Source organism: Microtus pennsylvanicus, chromosome 6 (assembly GCF_037038515.1).
Source record: "Microtus pennsylvanicus isolate mMicPen1 chromosome 6, mMicPen1.hap1, whole genome shotgun sequence".
Taxonomy (NCBI): domain Eukaryota; kingdom Metazoa; phylum Chordata; class Mammalia; order Rodentia; family Cricetidae; genus Microtus; species Microtus pennsylvanicus.
In genome coordinates this window covers 85,558,678-85,576,697 of record NC_134584.1, presented here as the reverse complement: position 1 = coordinate 85,576,697, position 18,020 = coordinate 85,558,678, and the positions used below count along the sequence as shown (strand labels likewise).

Here is an 18,020-nt window from a genome sequence, read left to right as displayed (position 1 = left end):
ATGGGGTCTGGTGCCCTCTTCTGGCCTGAAGGCATACACACAGACAGAATATTGTATACATAATAAATAAATATTTTTTTAAAAAAAGATGACTCCTCCTTAATTGTATTATCTAACTGATATCAATAATGTTATCTTTTTTGCTGTTTTTTTTTTTGAGACAAGGTTTCTCTGTAGCTTTGGTACCTGTCTTGGAATTAGCTCATGAAGACCAGGCTGGCCTCAAACTCACAGAGATCCACCTGCCTCTAAGGCATGCACCACCACTGTCCAGCTTAATAATGTTATCTTATATAAAATTTTGATGAATAAAATGAATACAAAGAAGTGCTACATATGTCAGAGGTTATTTTATAAGTTCCCCCAAAGACCTGTTATAGATCACAGCTCAGGCTGACGCCAAGGAAATAGTGAAATTTTCCACAGCGGTCAGGACAGATGTGCATGATTAACTGATATAAAATTTCAAAGTAGCTTTAGATCAGACCAGGTACATTACTAATGGCTTTTAAGATGAACTATACTCAGAAAAGGCAACCCAATTCACAAGGACACATAACAAGCTCTCTGATCTGTTGGACTAAGGCGAAAAGTACAAAACAGCCTAATTGTTGTGCAGTCTCTTTTGCTAGGTCTGGCTGAGAACCTAGGACAGTGATCAACTCTGCACGAATTCCTAACCTCAGTTTTATGATCTGGGTCTGTAACCTGAAGACCCAAGGTTCAACCAACTACCTATTTTTTCATGTTGGGTCCTGAAATTTGTGCACGTGACAGGGAGCAAGTAACCGAAATCTAGAAACAAAAACGCTTTGGTTTAGATACACCACAGGAAAAGATTTTCTAACTGGCCAGGGCTACAGAACGTAATATGACTTCATAGACCCCAGAAAGTGTTAAAGGTTTTCTCTTTTATGCTCAAGCATTACACACAGGGCAGAAAAGCACATTTTAAGATTTAAAGCACTATGTCTTGGGAAGTGCCGATTGAGCGGATACGAAGAAATTTATAGTACCCAGAGCTAAAGAATTTACAACACACCAAACAGGGTGCTCAGGAAGAAGAAAAAGACAAGGTCTTTTGAATAAATTTGGAGCGGGGGATCTTGGGTGAGGATTAAAAGGGAGGGGAGAGGCAGGAAGGGAGCAGAGAAAAAAAAAAAATATATATATATATATATATAAAATAAATCAATCAGTTCAAAAAAACAAACAAACCAGGGTGCTCATGGAGTCCCAGTAAGCCCAGCTTTTATGACTGTTAATCACAAAATGTTAGTTTAATATGTTTATACACTCAGAAATATAAAGTACACAATTTCCTTATTTTTCTTATACCCTTTAATAGTTTAATTTTATATATAACTTCTTTAAAATCCTTTATAAGTCTACCACTCGGGGAGCTGGAGAAATGACTCAGAAATTAAGTGTATTGGCTGTTCTCCCAGAGGTCCTGAGTTCAGTTAGTGACAATCACATGGTGTCTCACAACCATCTCTAATAAAATCTAGTGTCCTCTTCTGGTAAAGAGGGATACATACATGCAGAACACTATATACATAATAAATAAATCTTTTGGTTGTTGTTTTGTTTTTAGAGACAGGGTTTCTCTGTAGCTTTGGATCCTGTCTTGGAACTAGCTCTAGTAGACCAGGCTGACCTTGAACTCACAAAGATCCACTTGCCTCTGCCTCTGTAGTGCTGGGATTAAAGGCGTGCGCCACCACCACCCAGCAAATAAATAAATAAATAAGTAAATAAATAAATCTTTTTTTAAAAAGGAACTACCTCTCTAGATAGTTAACAAAATGATTCTTTGCAGCTGCAAGTTACAAACCACCAATTAAGGGATCTGGCTGAGAAAAAAAAAATGTTCCTTTCTTGCTATGTGACAAGTTATTTAGATTTATAGCATGTGAGCTGTCTGTTTTTAATCATTTACTTAAGAAATGAAATGCGACCTTTTGTGTGACTCCTGTATTGTCTGAAAGATTTTGTGGGTATTTACACTGTGAAGAACAAAGAAAGATGAGAACACCATGAGAGAAGGAGTTACAATGGGCTAGAAGGATAACATCAGGTATGAGAGAATTCAAAGGGAAACATAAGAGGAAAGATAGAGTCAGAATGAGAGAATAGAGAACATCACGAGAAAAACATGAGAGAATCAAGAAGAAATCCCTCAGGAAAATGTACGAGTGGGTTTTTTCCCCCTTAACCCCCTCAGATAAAATGTCTTAGTTTGAACCATACTGTGGACTTTCCCTTTGAGCCTTTCTGCAGCCTGGAAGCTGGTTCTCCCAGGCAGCGTTAACGATACTGTGCAAGCTAATAGAAGAGAAAGGTAAATAACAACGCAGCTATTATACCCTTTGACCTACAATGTTGTCCCGCCTTCAACATGTGCTGGTACAATAGTGGCCCAAAGCTTGTGGGAGGAACCAACCAAGATCTGATTTAAGGTGCACTCCACTGGCACTCCTTGGGTGGCCAAGAACCTGAGACTAGATAGATAGTCCATGGACCTATGGGAAAACCAAATACTACTGTCTGCTAAAGGAACGTAGCAATAAAATGACTCCTAAAGGCATTCTGATATTCATAGATCAGTGCCTTACTCTGTCGTTGTCAGAGAAGTCTCCTCTTGCAGCAGATAGGAACAAATACAGAGACTGCAACTGGACAAGTGCAAAGCATGAGAGACTTTGGAAAACTCCCTAAGTACAGCCATAAAAGGGACGTCTCCGTCAAATCTCTCCCCTCAGGGCTCAGGGAACTCCAAAGAGGAGGTGGAAAGTGTGTAAGATCCAAAGGGGATAGAGGACAGCAAGAGACAAGGCCTTCTAAACCAGCGGTTTTCAGCCTGTGTATTGAGACCCCTTTGGGGCGGGGGACCATTGGAAAACATAGATAATTATATTATGATTCATTTTTGTCTTTTCCAAGAGCTGAGGACCGAACCCAGGGCCTTGTGCTTGCTAGGCCTGTGTGTTTTCTACTGAGAGACAGAAAAGGTGTGGGTCAGATGGGATAGGAGAAGGGGAAGAATTGATAAAAGTCAGGGAGAGGAAACAATAATTAAAATATATTATATGAAAAAAATCTATTTTCTTTTTTTTTTTTTTTGAATTTTCGAGACAGGGTTTCTCTGTAGCTTTTGGTTCCTGTCCTGGAACTAGCTCTTGTAGACCAGGCTGGCTCCGAACTCCCAGAGATCCGCCTGCCTCTGCCTCCCGAGTGCTGGGATTAAAGGCGTGCGCCACCACCGCCCGGCGAAAAAATCTATTTTCAGTAAAAGAAACATTGCTTATCTTTTATTACTATTATTTATTTATTTATTTTTGAGGCATGGTCTTATGTAGCCTAGGCTTCTCTTGAATGAGATATGTAATTAAGAACGTCCTTGAACTTCTGATTGTCCCAGTTCTACCTCCTAAGTATTGGCATTATAGGTGTGTGCCACCATTCTAGGAACTTAACCCAGGGCCTCTGCACACTAGGCCAACACTTCTACCAACCGAGCCGGATCCCTACCCCTCGATTTATTTTTGCATTGGTGTATTATCTCACCCAGGGCCTTCTGCAGGCCAGGAAAGTTATGCACCACTGCACTACATCCTCACTAGACCTTAAATCTCTCCCTCTCTCTCTCATACACACACAGAGAGAGAGAGGGGAGAGAGAGAGAGAGAGAGAGAGAGAGAGAGAGAGAGAGAGAGAGAGAGAGTAAATATAAGAGATAATGGTGAAAGGGTTATAGTAATCATTTCACAATATATCTGTATTTCTAAACATCACGTTATATACCTTGAATAAACACATTTTCCTTCTTTCTGTGCTGGGGATTGACTATGCTCAGCAAGAGTGCTCTACCACTCAGGTAAACCCCTAGTTCATCTGCCAATCATACCTCCATAAAAGTAGAAAAAGTAGATTTTTCACTACTAAAACACATTTATTTTTTTAAAAAAAAATGCAGGATTAGGGACCAGTGAATAAAGAACACCCACATGCCTGCCCAGGGTCACTTGCCCTGGGTCAGGAGGAGGAACCACTGGCAGTCAGGCACCATTATGGTGAGCCAATATATATTGGTGTATGGAAAAGAGACAGAGGCAGAATGGCTCATGTCCTGTGGAGAGAGGCAGATCTGAAGAGGCAAAGGCAGTAAGGAACAAGTTGATGTGGGTAACCTGCTTGCCCCTTGGACCATGTTGACGTCTGGGTCTGGGCTTCTGCCAAGGACCATGTCTTGGTCAATGGCCCTGCTACAGTTGTGGTCTGTGTTCATGTCTGTGGTTATAACTGAAGGAAGAAAGGATACCTGGAGTCTGGGGTGTCACATTGATACCCAAGAGCCATGCCACTGCAGGGCCTACCCTGAACTACCAGGGACCATGGAGGCTTCCGGGCCTGAGCTGCAGATGAGGGTCATGTCTAGGTTCACACTTACCGCAGCCAGGGTACATGTTGATATCCACTGTGCCTGTTGCCACTGAGGGTCTGGGCCACCACCTGGGGCCATGTTGGGGTCCCAGGAATGTGTAGCTGCTGGGGTCATGCCGATCTGAGTAGCCTGTGTTGCTGGACCTGTGGTGTCATCTGGGTCCCTAGCTACTGCTGAAGACCCATGTTTGGGTCCATGGTCCGACTGCAGCCAGGGCTTGCATTGATGTCCATGGCTTCTGTTACCACTGAGAGCACTGCAAATGCCCAGGGTCTAGGCAGACATCTGAGGCCATGGTGGTGACCAAAGGTCATGCTGCAACCAGGGCCATATGGGATGTGGGTGGCCTGAGCTTCCTACCTGATGTCATCTGGTCCTGAGTTGCTGCCGATGGCTATGTCTGTGGCCCTACCATATCCAGGGTCCGAGATGATTTCTCTAACTTGTTGCCACCAAACCCTGTGAAGATGCCAGGGGTCTGGGTCAACACTTTGGGCCGCATTGGTACCTGAGGGTCAGGCTGCCACAGGGGCCCTACAGATGGGGGGGCTGCACTGCCACTCAGGACCATAGGGCTGTCTGGGCCCAAGCTGTGGCCAGGGTTCACGTCTTGGTTCGTGGCCCTACTGTGGTTCCTGTTACCATTGAAGGTTGTGTGGCTACCTGGGATCTGGGCTGCTACCTGGGGCCATGTTGGAGTCCGGGGACTGTTATACCTACATTATGGGGACCCTCAAAAGACCACCACAGAGACTGAACCCTGTATGTAAAAGCAATGAGCCTTTATTCAAGTTCGAATTTGAACTCTCTGTGTGTCCAGTGCATTGGCGTGATCAGAGAGCCTCAAGCTCAGTTGGGGCGGTATATATATATATATATATATATATATATAATAGCAGAGGTTGGGGTGAGGGATTTCAAAGGTTCAGGACCCCTGATTGGCTGACACTTGTCTAGAAGTGCCCTGGTAAAAGGGGATGGGTGTGTGTTGGACTAAGGGACATCAAGTGATCCTATCTATAATGGGTGAAATGTTAGGATTTCCTTTAGGTACTTTCCCCTTGGATGGTCCATTCCTGGTTGGTGCCAGAGTAGTCTCAGTTTCTGGTCTTTCCTGGAACAAGGTAATCTGAAACTCAGGCCTCTATGGAGTTTGTCATGGCTGGGCTCATTCTGATAAGAGGCCTGCAATGCCAACCTCGGCCATGGTAACAACTGGACCCAAGCTGCTGCTACTGACCACGTCTGGGTTTGTGGCTTTCATGCAGCTGGGGTCTGTGTTAATGTCTGTTGCCTGTGTTACCACAATGGCCCGTGTGAACCATGTGTTTAACCATGTGTTGAACTGTGTGTTAAAGTAAAAGGACTTTAGGCCTGGTGGTGGTGGCACACGCCTTTAATCCCAGCACTAGGGAGGCAGAAGCAGGTGGATCTCTGTGAGTTCAAGGCCAGCCTGGTCTACAAGAGCTAGTTCCAGGACAGGCTCCAAAGCTACAGAGAAACTCTGCCTCAAAAAACCAAAAACCAAAAAAAAAAAAAAAAGTAGACAAGGCACAGACATTCCTCAACCCCCTATACTTCCTGGTCTTCCTGCAGGGGTTACTCTCCCCCGCTACTGCCTCTCTCTTCCTATCCCATCCCAGCTTGCACCCAGGAAACCCCTCCCTTCTTCCTCCCCTCTTTGGGGCCATAAGATCCCCCAACCAGCTCAGCCTGTTTGGGTGCTGGGACCGGGTGGTGAGTGCAACTGGGCGGGCCTTTTGTCTGAGAGGTCCCTGGCCAGCAAGGGGATCTGATCCTGTACCAGAAGATCCATCAGAGGAGTGAATGAGTTCCTGACCCGCCGCAGCAGCCCGAGACACGCAGCACAGACATTCCTAGGGGGAAACGAGCGTTCTCACGACTGTTGGGAGCAGCGGTTGGAGAAGAGTCTACTCTGGAGTGAAGAAGGCACCATAGGCCTCCGAGGACCTTTCGCTTTCCTTCCCCCTTCTCTCAGCCCTCCGTGGCCCCGCTGGCCCCGCCTGGATCCCCATCTAATTAGGGGTTTGTGGATGGAGAGATGAATGAATGGGAACGTCGCGGGAGGGCGCTGGGCTGCTGGCCCAGCGCATTATCTCCTACTAAGGTCCATTCAGACCTTCTGGGGTTCGAGTGCGCCAGATGATGATGACAATATGAAGTGGGGGAGAGAGCGTGGAAAAATGGTGGCGCTGCCAGGCAGGTCTTTTGGATATGCTCCCAGGCTTTGAGTTGCCTGGGAACAAAGTTATTACTTCCGATTTTTATTCTTGGCCTTGGACTTGTTTTGAGGTGATCGGTAGTTCCAGGCCCAAGGCTTCTGAGAGTTTCAGTCCTTAGATTGGAAATAACACTGTGAAGATGAACCCTAGGGCACCATTTACACCGTAAGGAAATGACGGTGCAGTCTGATTCGCTTGGGTGAAATAATGTGTTGTTAGTCCTGGAAGTAACTTTTAGTGGAGAGGGGAGGTGTTAGTGTAATGCCCCAATTTGAAGTGAATGAATCATTTTAAAATGGATTTTATTCTGGTCGTTGGTGGCATAAGCCTTTTATCCCACCACTTCCGAGGCACTTGGTCTACACTGTGAGTTCCAGAACAGCCAGGGATACACAGAGAAACCCTGTCTCCACAAAAGCAAGCAAAATTTTGTATTTGATGCCCCTTAAGATTTTAAACGGTCTTTTGAATTTCTGGGACTGTTTAGCTGGATTCTTGGATTTCTACTCAGAGTCTGGGCACCAATGACACTGAAGGAGATTATATTTACAGGTGCAGTTCTCCCAGGGAGATGCTCTTAGTTCACCATAGCTTTGCAGATTCTGTTGTAACTTGGAGTCACATTTCACCTATAGGTGTTATTTCTATACTTTCTATATAAGCCATAAGGGCAAATCTTTAGTTTTGTAGTGAAGTAATTTGGCTGTTTCTCTTGAGTTTTATGAACAGTTAACAGAACTCTATTTCATAAAACGTATCTTCTGTTCACTACTTACTAGTTACATAGTGAATATTTTTACCGTTCTCAATTGCTTAAACAATTGGTTGGAGAAAGTAAGGAGTCAAAAGAGATACTCAGTTCTGCCTCTGATAGTTTGGGAATATCTCATTTTCAGAGCCTTGGAGGGGTGATGTTGATACCGTCTTTTACCGACTTACGTGACCTAACTCTGTTAACTGTCGTGCACATTAAGCTCTTGTCATGTTGTCCCAGATGTAACATTTCTTTTCAATGTTCTGTGCATGATGGGGGTGGCTGTAATATGGAAAGCATTGTTTAATGGTTAATTTAATTGATGTGATTCATTGATTTAATGTTTAATTATGAATTTTCTCAGGGTTTGGGAAAGACACTTCAAACAATTTCTCTCCTTGGGTACATGAAACACTATAGAAATATTCCTGGTCCTCATATGGTTTTGGTTCCCAAGTCTACATTGCACAACTGGATGAGTGAATTCAATAGATGGGTGCCAACACTTAGATCTGTTTGCTTGATAGGAGATAAAGAGCAACGAGTAAGTTTTTATACCATAAAGATGAAATAGCCGGAGAAGGGATAATAAAGAAAGGGAAAGGGTCTTCACAAACTATTAGTGATTTCTAGCTGTAATACTGCTTTTGTGGTTAAGAATTTTATGGGAAGGCTTTAAAGACTATAGAAAGCTCTAAGAATGTAATTTATTTTCAGTTTGTTTCTCCCTTCGGAAGTGATTTTATAAAGTCAAAGGGTGTCTATTTGGAAGTATTAGCATGTTTAAAAAGGTTTTGAATGTGTCAAGATTAAAAATTTGAGGGACCAGATTTCTAGATTAGGGTACAGTGGTAATAGTTATAGAATAGTAATTGTTAAATTCAAGTGGAATCAATTCTAGTAGTATGAGATGTTATGATACAAATATGAGTTAAAATATTGATTTCATAGCCATACCCTTTTGGGACAAAGTCATGTGGAAATAAGGACACTATTAAGAATAAAGAACTTTGCTGGGTGGTGCGGTGCACACCTTTAATCCCAACACGTGGGGGTCAGCCTGGATTACAGAGTGAGTTCTAGGACAGCTAGGGCTACACAGAGAAACCCTATCTCATAAAACAAGCAAAAAAAAAAGAAGGAGAGAACATAAATTTGGAAATTAGAGATAATGGATTGCATTCATTGGTTTAAATGATTGTATTAAATGATTTTGTGCTTAACTAGATAGGTTAATTTTTTAAGATTATATTTACGAGTGCTTTGCCTGGGTGTATATCTCTATACCAGGTGCATGCTTCTGAGGTCAGAAATGAGAATCACGTCCCTGAAACTAGAGATATGAATGGTTCTGAGCCACCATGTGGGTGCTGGGTTGTGAACCTGGGTCCTCTCTAAGAACAGCAAGTGCTCTTAACCACTGAGCTGACTCTTCTTACTAAGTTGTTTTTTGTTTGGGGGGACTCGATTACTTCTTTGATTTTTTACTTTCATATCTATATCTATAAAACGAGAATAATGTGTTAATACATGTACAAATCAAAGGAATGAAACTTTACTAACAACTGTCAGTCTTTTTGTTACAAATCCTGTTTCCTAGGAATATAGAAACCTCGCGAATTGTGGAAAGACATTTTAAAGAGTTAGGCTTCTGAGTTTTGCGATTCACTTCAGCTTTGTGAAATTAAGTTAAAACTAACGTTAAAGTGATTGATGAAGTAATTCTAGTGGTAGGAGAGCTGGCTTTAGGTACTTATTTAATAATAGTATACTGTTTAATAATCTCACTCCTTTTTCTGTATTAAATTACTTGTTGGTAAGTTTAATGTATAATTGCATTGAGTGATGTAAGTTTTTCTGTTGCTTTACAGGCTGCATTTGTCAGGGATGTTTTATTACCAGGAGAGTGGGATGTGTGTGTCACATCTTATGAAATGCTCATTAAAGAGAAGTCTGTGTTCAAAAAGTTTAACTGGAGATACTTAGTTATAGACGAAGCTCACAGGATAAAAAATGAAAAATCTAAGGTACTTTGATACTTAATCTGAACATTTTTGTGTCTAAGGGTTTGATTCAGAATGTTCTAACAATGGGCTTTGATTCTTTCAGTTGTCAGAAATAGTGAGGGAATTCAAGACTACAAATCGACTGTTGCTAACTGGGACGCCTCTTCAGAACAACCTGCACGAGCTCTGGTCACTTCTAAATTTTCTCTTACCAGACGTGTTTAATTCAGCTGATGTAAGCATCTCTTTGTGGTTAATAATATTTTGGTTAATGCCTTATAATTTAATAATAGCACTGTTTGAGGTGGTCATTAATTTTTTTACACTGGCCTGTTACTAACCTACTAAGTTGGTCATGTATTGAGAATTCACTTTTGAGCCTTGACTTTAATCTCATTTCCCATCAGTTTCTACAATTGGAATGGCATATTCTTACTCCTGTTTGGCAATCGAGGCTGCTTAATTTTACCTCAGAGTTTTTAGGTTAACTGCTTGTTTTAAAAGCATTCCCAAGTAGCTTTGTATATCCCACACATTGTGTTTCATCATTCAGAAATGTCCTTCAGATGTGAAGGGATCATTTAACCCTCTGTCATAGTTTCTCTTCCAGTTGCTGTGATAAAATACTCTGACAGAGACAAGGGAGGAAGGGTTTATTCTGGCCCACAGTTCAGGATCCATACTGTTAAGGTTGAGGGTGCTGGCAGTAGCTGATGATACATCATTCACATTCAGAAAACAGAGTGATAAGTGTATCCTAGTATTCTGCTCCTCTTCTCCATTCTGAACAGTCCAAGATCCCCAGCCCAGCAATGGTCACATGGTTGGATAGAGCTTCCTACACTAATTGACTTACTCGCGATAGTCCCCTGTAGTCGTCTGGGAGGCCCATTGCTGGGCTAGACTGTGAGTTGCCGGTGGAGAGTAAGCGTCACTCATGTTTTTCGTTGTGGTACAATAACTTAGTCTTTATGTCTATCAGTTATTTCCATAATAAAATGATGGTAGAAGTGGCTAACTGTTCATTGTACTAGGGAAAATAAGTTATGTATCAGCAGTCTGTGCTGTTAGTAATTACAGTTGTTAAACCAGTGTTCAATTCTGAACGATTGTTCCTATGTCTGGAATGGGTGGGGAGAGCTTTGTAGACATCCATGTTAATACATTTATATAAATAAGTTATATAAAGGTTTTAATTTTGATTTATATTAAGGGTTATTTTAAAAACAGAAATTTGATTTTTCGAGACAGGGTTTCTCTGTGTAGCTTTGAAGCATGTCCTGGAACTTTCTCTATAGACCAGGCTGGCCTCAGATTCACAGAGATCATCCTGCCTCTGCCTCCCAAATGCTCTGATTAAAGGCATGTGCCACCACTGCCCTGCTCAGATTTGAAGGTTTTAATTACAAATATTTTGATGTTTCTGAGACAATTTTAAGATAATTTGTTTTTCTTGCTAGGCTAACATTTATTTCTGCTAAAGCCTTCAGTTATAACAGAGATTATAAGATGTTTGCTTAACATGGCAAATTATAATAGACATTTTCAAGATATTTGATAAGGAAATTGTCCTTATTCAGATCTTATCTAAATAGTAATGAAATGCTTTTAATGTCAGTTTCACTTTGATTAATCAATAAGATGGCCATTTCTCAGAAACCTTGAGTTGTGTATTAATTATTTCTGTAAAGTAGCTTTCAGACTCTGCATTGTCAGTCAGTCTGTATTTGTGGAAAATTGCTTAAGAAACAATAGGATTCGGCCCCTTGTCCTGGTGCTAGTAATAAACATGATACTTGGAAAACAATGGCTTGAACTAAATTATGTGTGTGTGTGTGTGTGTGTGTGTCAAAACTCACATACTGCACTAATTCTAGAAATCATTTTACATCTGTTGATACTTGGAAAACAATGGCTTGAACTAAATTATTTGTGTGTGTGTGTGTGTGTGTCAAAACTCACATACTGCACTAATTCTAGAAATCATTTTACATCTGTTGCTTATAGGGCATTTGTGGTTAATACTGTTTGTGACCTTAAGATGTTTTTTGTTTGTTGATCTAGAACTTTGATTCCTGGTTCGATACAAATAATTGCCTTGGGGATCAAAAGCTTGTTGAGAGGCTTCATATGGTATGTATGGTTAGAGCATATTTTTCAATGGTGAAAAAAATATGTAAATCACTTATTTTACTGCTTACAGGAGTATAATACAGAATTGTTTGAATTTAAAATTTACTGTTTGAAATGACATTAGGGAGATGGCGTGTGATGGTTTTAGTGTTAGAGTCTACTTTTAATGTAATGTAGAAGAAAGGAATCTCTTAATCCACAGGTAAGGGCGCTTTCGGCTATCAGGACCAAACAAGACATTGTGACCATAACCTACAAATCCCTTCATGACATAACATTAGGGCTTTTCAACATCTGTTGACATTTTGGTTTGGATAATATATAAGGGTTAGGAGAAGAGAAGGCTGTGCTGTGTGCTGTATATAATTTAACAACATCCCTAACATTTTGTCCTTGCAGCCATTTGTGACAAGCATACCTATAAATATGAAAAAAGTTCCCCAGCAGATAAACTTACACCCTGCTCACCTCTCCCTACATCCCAATCTTTTCAGAACACTCCAGCTTTAATTTTACTTTTACATAAATTTTCTGGAAACGTTTGACTAATTCCACTTATTCTTTCATCATTGTTTTTATTGTATTTAGAATTTCTGATTTCTTTTTACATGGCCTAAGACTTGTATCTACCACCTTCTTTATTGACCATCTAGACTGAGGCTGGACTGGGTACTTTGTGTGTTCATTCCATCTTTTGTCATTTGAGCATTCTAGCGTTGTAAGTGTTTACCCTGATGGAGTGTAAGCACAGAGGCAGGAAACATGGTTATATACTTTGTACAGTACCTGGTTTCAGTGGCTATTTTTGTTCTTTCTATCTTCTCTTTCTCCTGTTCTCCTCCCCTTTTCCCTGTTCTGTTGTGTCAAGACATGATCTTGTTATGCAGCCATGGCTGACTTTAAACTAGGTAATCCTCCTGCCACAGCCTCCCAAGTGTTGGGATTATAGGTATCGCTTAGGTTTATACTGGAGTGATTGGACAGCTCTTCCTCATGTTCATGGTGATCTTTCCTTAGCTCCTCTAGATTCCCCTTGTCCCCTCGGCCGGATTCTGTGCACAGCACGACGTCCAGCAGCGACTCTCACGACAGTGAGGAGAACTACGTCCCCATGAACCCAAACCTGTCCAGCGAAGACTCGGTATGTACAGTCCTCGTTCATTTCTCCCTGTGAAACCAGGGCAGCTTAAACCGTGCTGACCATCTGCACACTTCTACCCTCACACCTTTCTTCCTATGCCTAAACAATCCAGGGCTCCCTTAAAAGTACTTTTGCTCATTTAAGGACTATCATAGTCTAATGCCAGCCGCAGTCAAACTGTTCTGTGTTACCGTTGTAAATCATTGAAAAACATGAAGGGTTTTTTCTGCCAGCTCTGCACTGTTGTAGCGAATTCCTGAGACACCAGTTTAGAGAGAAGGTTTGTTTGTTTTTGAGACAGGGTTTGTGTAGCTTTGGAACCAGTCCTGTAACTCACTCTATAAACCAGACTTACCTCAAACTCACAGAGATCTGCTTGCCTCTGCCTCCAGAGTGCTGGGATTAAAGGTGGTAAAGGTGTGCACCCCCATGTCTGGCTGAGAAGGTTTATTTTACTTGGAGTGCTGAGTGTCTGGGGTTGCCCAGTTTTGTTGCTTTGGGCCTGTGGTGACCCATGGGGCAGAGCTACTGCCTCCTTACCTGTATCAAAGTGAGAAAAGAGCCAAGATCTCACACCCTCTTCAGGATGTGACCCCAGTGACATAAATAAAGACCCCCACCTCTTGGAGATGTCGCCACCTCTCAGTAGTGCCATTGTGAGATCAAGTCCTCCCACAGATCACCCTTTGAAGGGCATTTCACATCCACACTCCAGGAGTTCACAGCCGTTCCAGCTGTAATTCATTTAAAACATCCCCAGCTGTAGTGCAGTGAAATCCTCCAGGCCCAGGTTATGGCAGGCGTCTGGAAGAACTGTCTCATGCAGACGGTCTCCAATGATCTTTCAGTTCTACTAAAGGAAGGACTAGAAAGAAAGGCATTACAATCAGAAGTCAAACTGAGGAAATGAAATTAAGAATTGTGTGTACCTATGGCATTAAGGCAGAAAAGTACTTTGGTATGTCTAGTATGTCCAAACAAGCATGAGCTGGGGCTGGAGAGATGACCCAGCAGCCAAGCGCACCAGAGTTCAATTCCCAGCACCCACTTCAGATGGTTCATGGCAGTAACTCTACCCGCAAGGGATCCGGTGCCCTCTGCTGGTCTCTGTGATTCCCCGCACACACATGCACACATCCACATGCAAAGACATACATATACGATTATTGTGTTTTTTTAAAGTGGAAATAGCTGTGTACTCATTTGGTTTGCTTTTGTGGAATAAATTTATGGTATGATATTTTAATTTTTTTGAGAATATAATAACATTTCTCCATTTCCTTTTTCCCCCACAAACTCTCCCATATATCCCTTCCTGCTTGCCTTCAAATTCATGACCTCTTTTCTCATTGTTATTGTATGCATATATGCATACCATATATATTCCTAAATATAAACTGATCAGTCTGTATAATCTACTTGCATTTGTTTTTAGGAGGTAACCATTTGATACTAGACAACCAATTATTATTGTACATTTTATGAAAAAAAAAACACCTCTCCTACTTCCAGTTTTCCCCAGTTGCCTATAGTTTTGTGTAGGGTTGAGGCCTTGTGGGATTTTCCCTGTCCAGTTTGGTTTGTCCCTTGGTCTTGTCCTTGTTCAGCTCACATTTGGGTAGCCATGTTGGTGATACTTTGTGAGTGTATCATTACTTGGAGCCACAATCTCACAGCAAAGTCCCTGATCCTCTGGATCTTACGCTTCCTCCACTTCTTCCACAATGTCCCCTCAACCTTAGGTGTAGGAATGTTTTGTAGATTTAACCATTGGGACTGGGCCCCACAACTCTGCATGTTTGGTTATGTTTTTCTGTAATGGTCTGTTGTAGATAAATTCCCTTGATGAGGGGTAAAAACTATACTTATCTGTAGGTATAAGGACAGATGTTTATAGATTTTGGTTAGGGATTAGGCTGGTGTCATAAATTAGTGGTTGTAGATTCTCCTCCAATAATTATTAGCACTGAGCAGTTAACTAGGTTTCCAGTACCAGGCATGTTTTCCCTCTTGTTGAGCAGATCTTAGGTCCAAATAGAGTACACATGCCACTGTTGCACCCCTAGGGTTATCATGACATGGGGTTGTTGTTGGGGTTGTCATAGCTGTGTAGGACTTTGGAAGCTTGCACGGTACCTTCTGATGGTGTGATATTCTGAAAGTCTCAGTTATATCTGTGTCTTACACAGTGAGTTGATTTTGGTCTGCAGAGAGGGTCCAGTTTTATCCTTTGGTGTATGGAATCCAGACTTCCTGGGACAATCCCCTGGATGGAAGCTGTTTTTTTCTTAGTATACCTATCTGGTGCTCTTGTCAGCAACTATCCTGAACTTTCCATTTTGTTCCAATTGTCTGGTTTTTCTTAGTTTCACACTTTTTTCCTTAAAACACTTCCATTTGTGTTTGGCCATTTTGCCTATATGTATATCTGTGTACCAGTGGGCATGGCTGGTGCCTGAGTAGGTTAGAACAAGACACTAAACTTTTCAGAACTACAGTTACAGATGGTTGTGAGCTACCATGTTGGTACTGGAAATCAATCCTGGGTCCTCTGGGAGAGCAAAGAGTGTTCTTAACCCCTGAGCCAACTCTCCAGGCACCGCTCTTGACCACTGAGTTCTCTTAACAACTCTTTCTTAGGCATATGGTATGTTGTATGTGTGTGTTTCTTACTATGTTGCTCAAGCTAATCTTAAACATGGGTTCAAATGACCCTTCTGCCTTAGCCTCATATGCTGGGATGACAGGGACATGAATCATGGCACACAGCTTGTATTTCAAATCAGGATGGACCACGTGTCCAACTTTCCTCAGAAGTGGTTTGGCCATTTTTAAAAAAAAAAATATTTCTACATGAGTTTTAGGATTGTTCACCTGACTAATGTCACTAAGATTCTGCTGCCAGTTGTACTGAATCTATATATTCCTATGGGTAGTGTGGGCATTGTGATAAGATTTATTTGGATTCACAGTGTGTCCTTCCATTTTCTCTTTCTTTGACCAGTGATTTGTTTTCATTTTGGACTAGACAGTTCATTTTGGACTGGAACTTATTAAGTCCTGCCACCTCTGCCTCCTGAGTGCTGGGTACACCATTAAGTCTGGCTCAAAAATTTTGGACTTCTAATCAAGAAATTTTTGCTAAAGCATTAAGAATTTATGTTTAAAGAATAAGACACAGCCAAGTGGTGGTGCATGTTTCTAGTCCCAGCACTCAGAAGGCACAGGCAGGCTGTTCTGAGTTCAAGGTCAGCCTGGTCTATGGAGGGAGTTCCAAGACAGCCAGGAACACATAAAGAAACCATGTCTCAATAAGGAAAAAAGAAACAAAACAAAACAAAAAAGAGTAAAAAAATAAGATATGTAAGAGTTTCAGAAAACAGTACTAGAACATCCCCATTGTCTCAGTGTGTGGGTGCACCCCTCGCGGTCCTGAGTTCCTTGGTTCCTTGCTCGTGCTCCGTCTCCTTCTGCTCCTGATTTGGACCTTGAGATTTCTGTCCCGTGCTCCTCTGTCTCTGTCTCCTTTCATCGCCTGATGAAGGTTAATATTTATGAGGATGCCTATGTGTTTGTCAATGGGGATGTTCTATCGGGAACTCACCAAGGCCAGCTGGCCTGGGTCTGAAAAAGCATGGGATAAATCCGGACTGGCTGAATATAGAGGACAATGAGGAATACTGAGAACTCAAGAACAATCGCAGAGGGTTTTTGATCCTACTGCACGTACTGGCTTTGGGGGAGCCTAGGCAGTTTGGATGCTCACCTTAGGAGACCTGGATAGAGGTGGGCAGTCCTTGGGCTTCCCACAGGTCAGGGAACCCGGATTGCTCTTCGAGCAGATTAGGGAGGGTGACTTGATCGGGGGAGGGGGAGGGAAATGGGAGGCGGTTGCGGGGAGGAGGCAGAAATCCTTAATAAATAAATAAAAAAAATAAATAAAAATAAAAACAGTAAAAATAAATTTAAAAAAAAAAAAAAAAAAGAAAACAGTACTAGATTTATTAAAAGACATGTAATTGAAGTATAATTATGTAAACTTAATGGCACATGATTATGATTAAATTAAATTAATCTGATTTTTATATTTACATTTTCAGTCCAGAGCATTACATCATGCACTGATTTTTTTTTATCTTCAAATGTCCATCCTCCTGAGAAATGCAAGAGCACTCAGCTGAAGTTGTTACCTACTGTGTGAATATATGAAACCCTAAGAGTTTAAGAAAACCAAAGCCTAGGAAGATAAAATAAACCCAGCTCCAGAAAGGCCACACTCACAACGCCGTCACAGTGGTGATTATTCTGACCACCATGTACTGCAATACTCCTAGTTTGCACTGAAAAAGGAACATTCTGCAAGAGAAGAGAACACTTGTTCATCGATAATGATCTTCCAAATTAGGGGACGACTTGGTGAAGACCCCATGTTGTGTGGAACATGAAGCTGCATAACGTGGATTGCAGAAGTTGGAAGGCTTCTTTAAAATGGGGTGGCCATGTGTCCGACTTTTCTGTCCAGCCATAGTGCTGGGACAAGTATCAGCTTACCTTGCGGGAACTAACAGCTCCCACTGCAGGGAGAGGAGGAGTACAGAGCTTGTCCTCATGGGTCACAGGGCATGACACAGGGAGTGATGAGTTCAGGTTCATAGCTCTAAAATGTTCTGGCCTGGCCCCCTCTTGTGGCTGGTAGGCCACACCAGGCCGAACGAGACCCATGGTTTAATAACCATGGCCCCAGGCCTGTTCTTCAGACCTTGAAAGGAGACACAAGCAAAGGACTCTGTTAGTGACTCTGACATAGGCAGGACTCACCACTGGGCTAGCCTGTTGTCCCACAGCGCTCTACGTGATTCCTCTTGCCTAACCTGATCTCCCTTCCCCAAGCCCAAACCCCTCTCCTTCCCTCCACTGCCCCTGGTCGCATCCTCTGCTTGTCTGCTTCAGGCTCAACTTCCCCAGAATCCATATAAAGGGGCAGAATGGGAAAGCTCCTTCTAGGGTCACAGACATTAGGGTTCGTGTCCTCCAAATGGTGCCGCGTATCCGTGGCTAAAGCAAATATGAAATACATAAGAAGGCACTGGGCTTGTCTACCCGGTCTCACTGGGACTCCATTTCCCCCCTCTCCCTGTCCCTCACCTGGGGGTTGGGGCTTCTTCATTTGAGGTGAGAAGGCAACAGAAAAAACAGCAGCAGAGACATGGATTTGACTCCTCACACCTTTAAGGCGTCATCTCTTCTTCTTGTCATGGTTCTGGTTTTTATTACTATGCAAGTGTCTTCATGGTCT

General features: G+C 42.1%; 1 long non-coding RNA gene across 1 annotated transcript; it reads left to right on the top strand.

Moving 5' to 3' along the window:
* The first annotated feature begins 7,813 nt into the window (after window positions 1-7,813).
* Window positions 7,814-9,686, top strand: LOC142852916 (uncharacterized). Its single transcript, XR_012911021.1, has 3 exons — window positions 7,814-7,988; window positions 9,316-9,471; window positions 9,554-9,686. It is a non-coding gene; the product is annotated as an uncharacterized LOC142852916 (long non-coding RNA).
* Window positions 9,687-18,020: the final 8,334 nt, after the last annotated feature.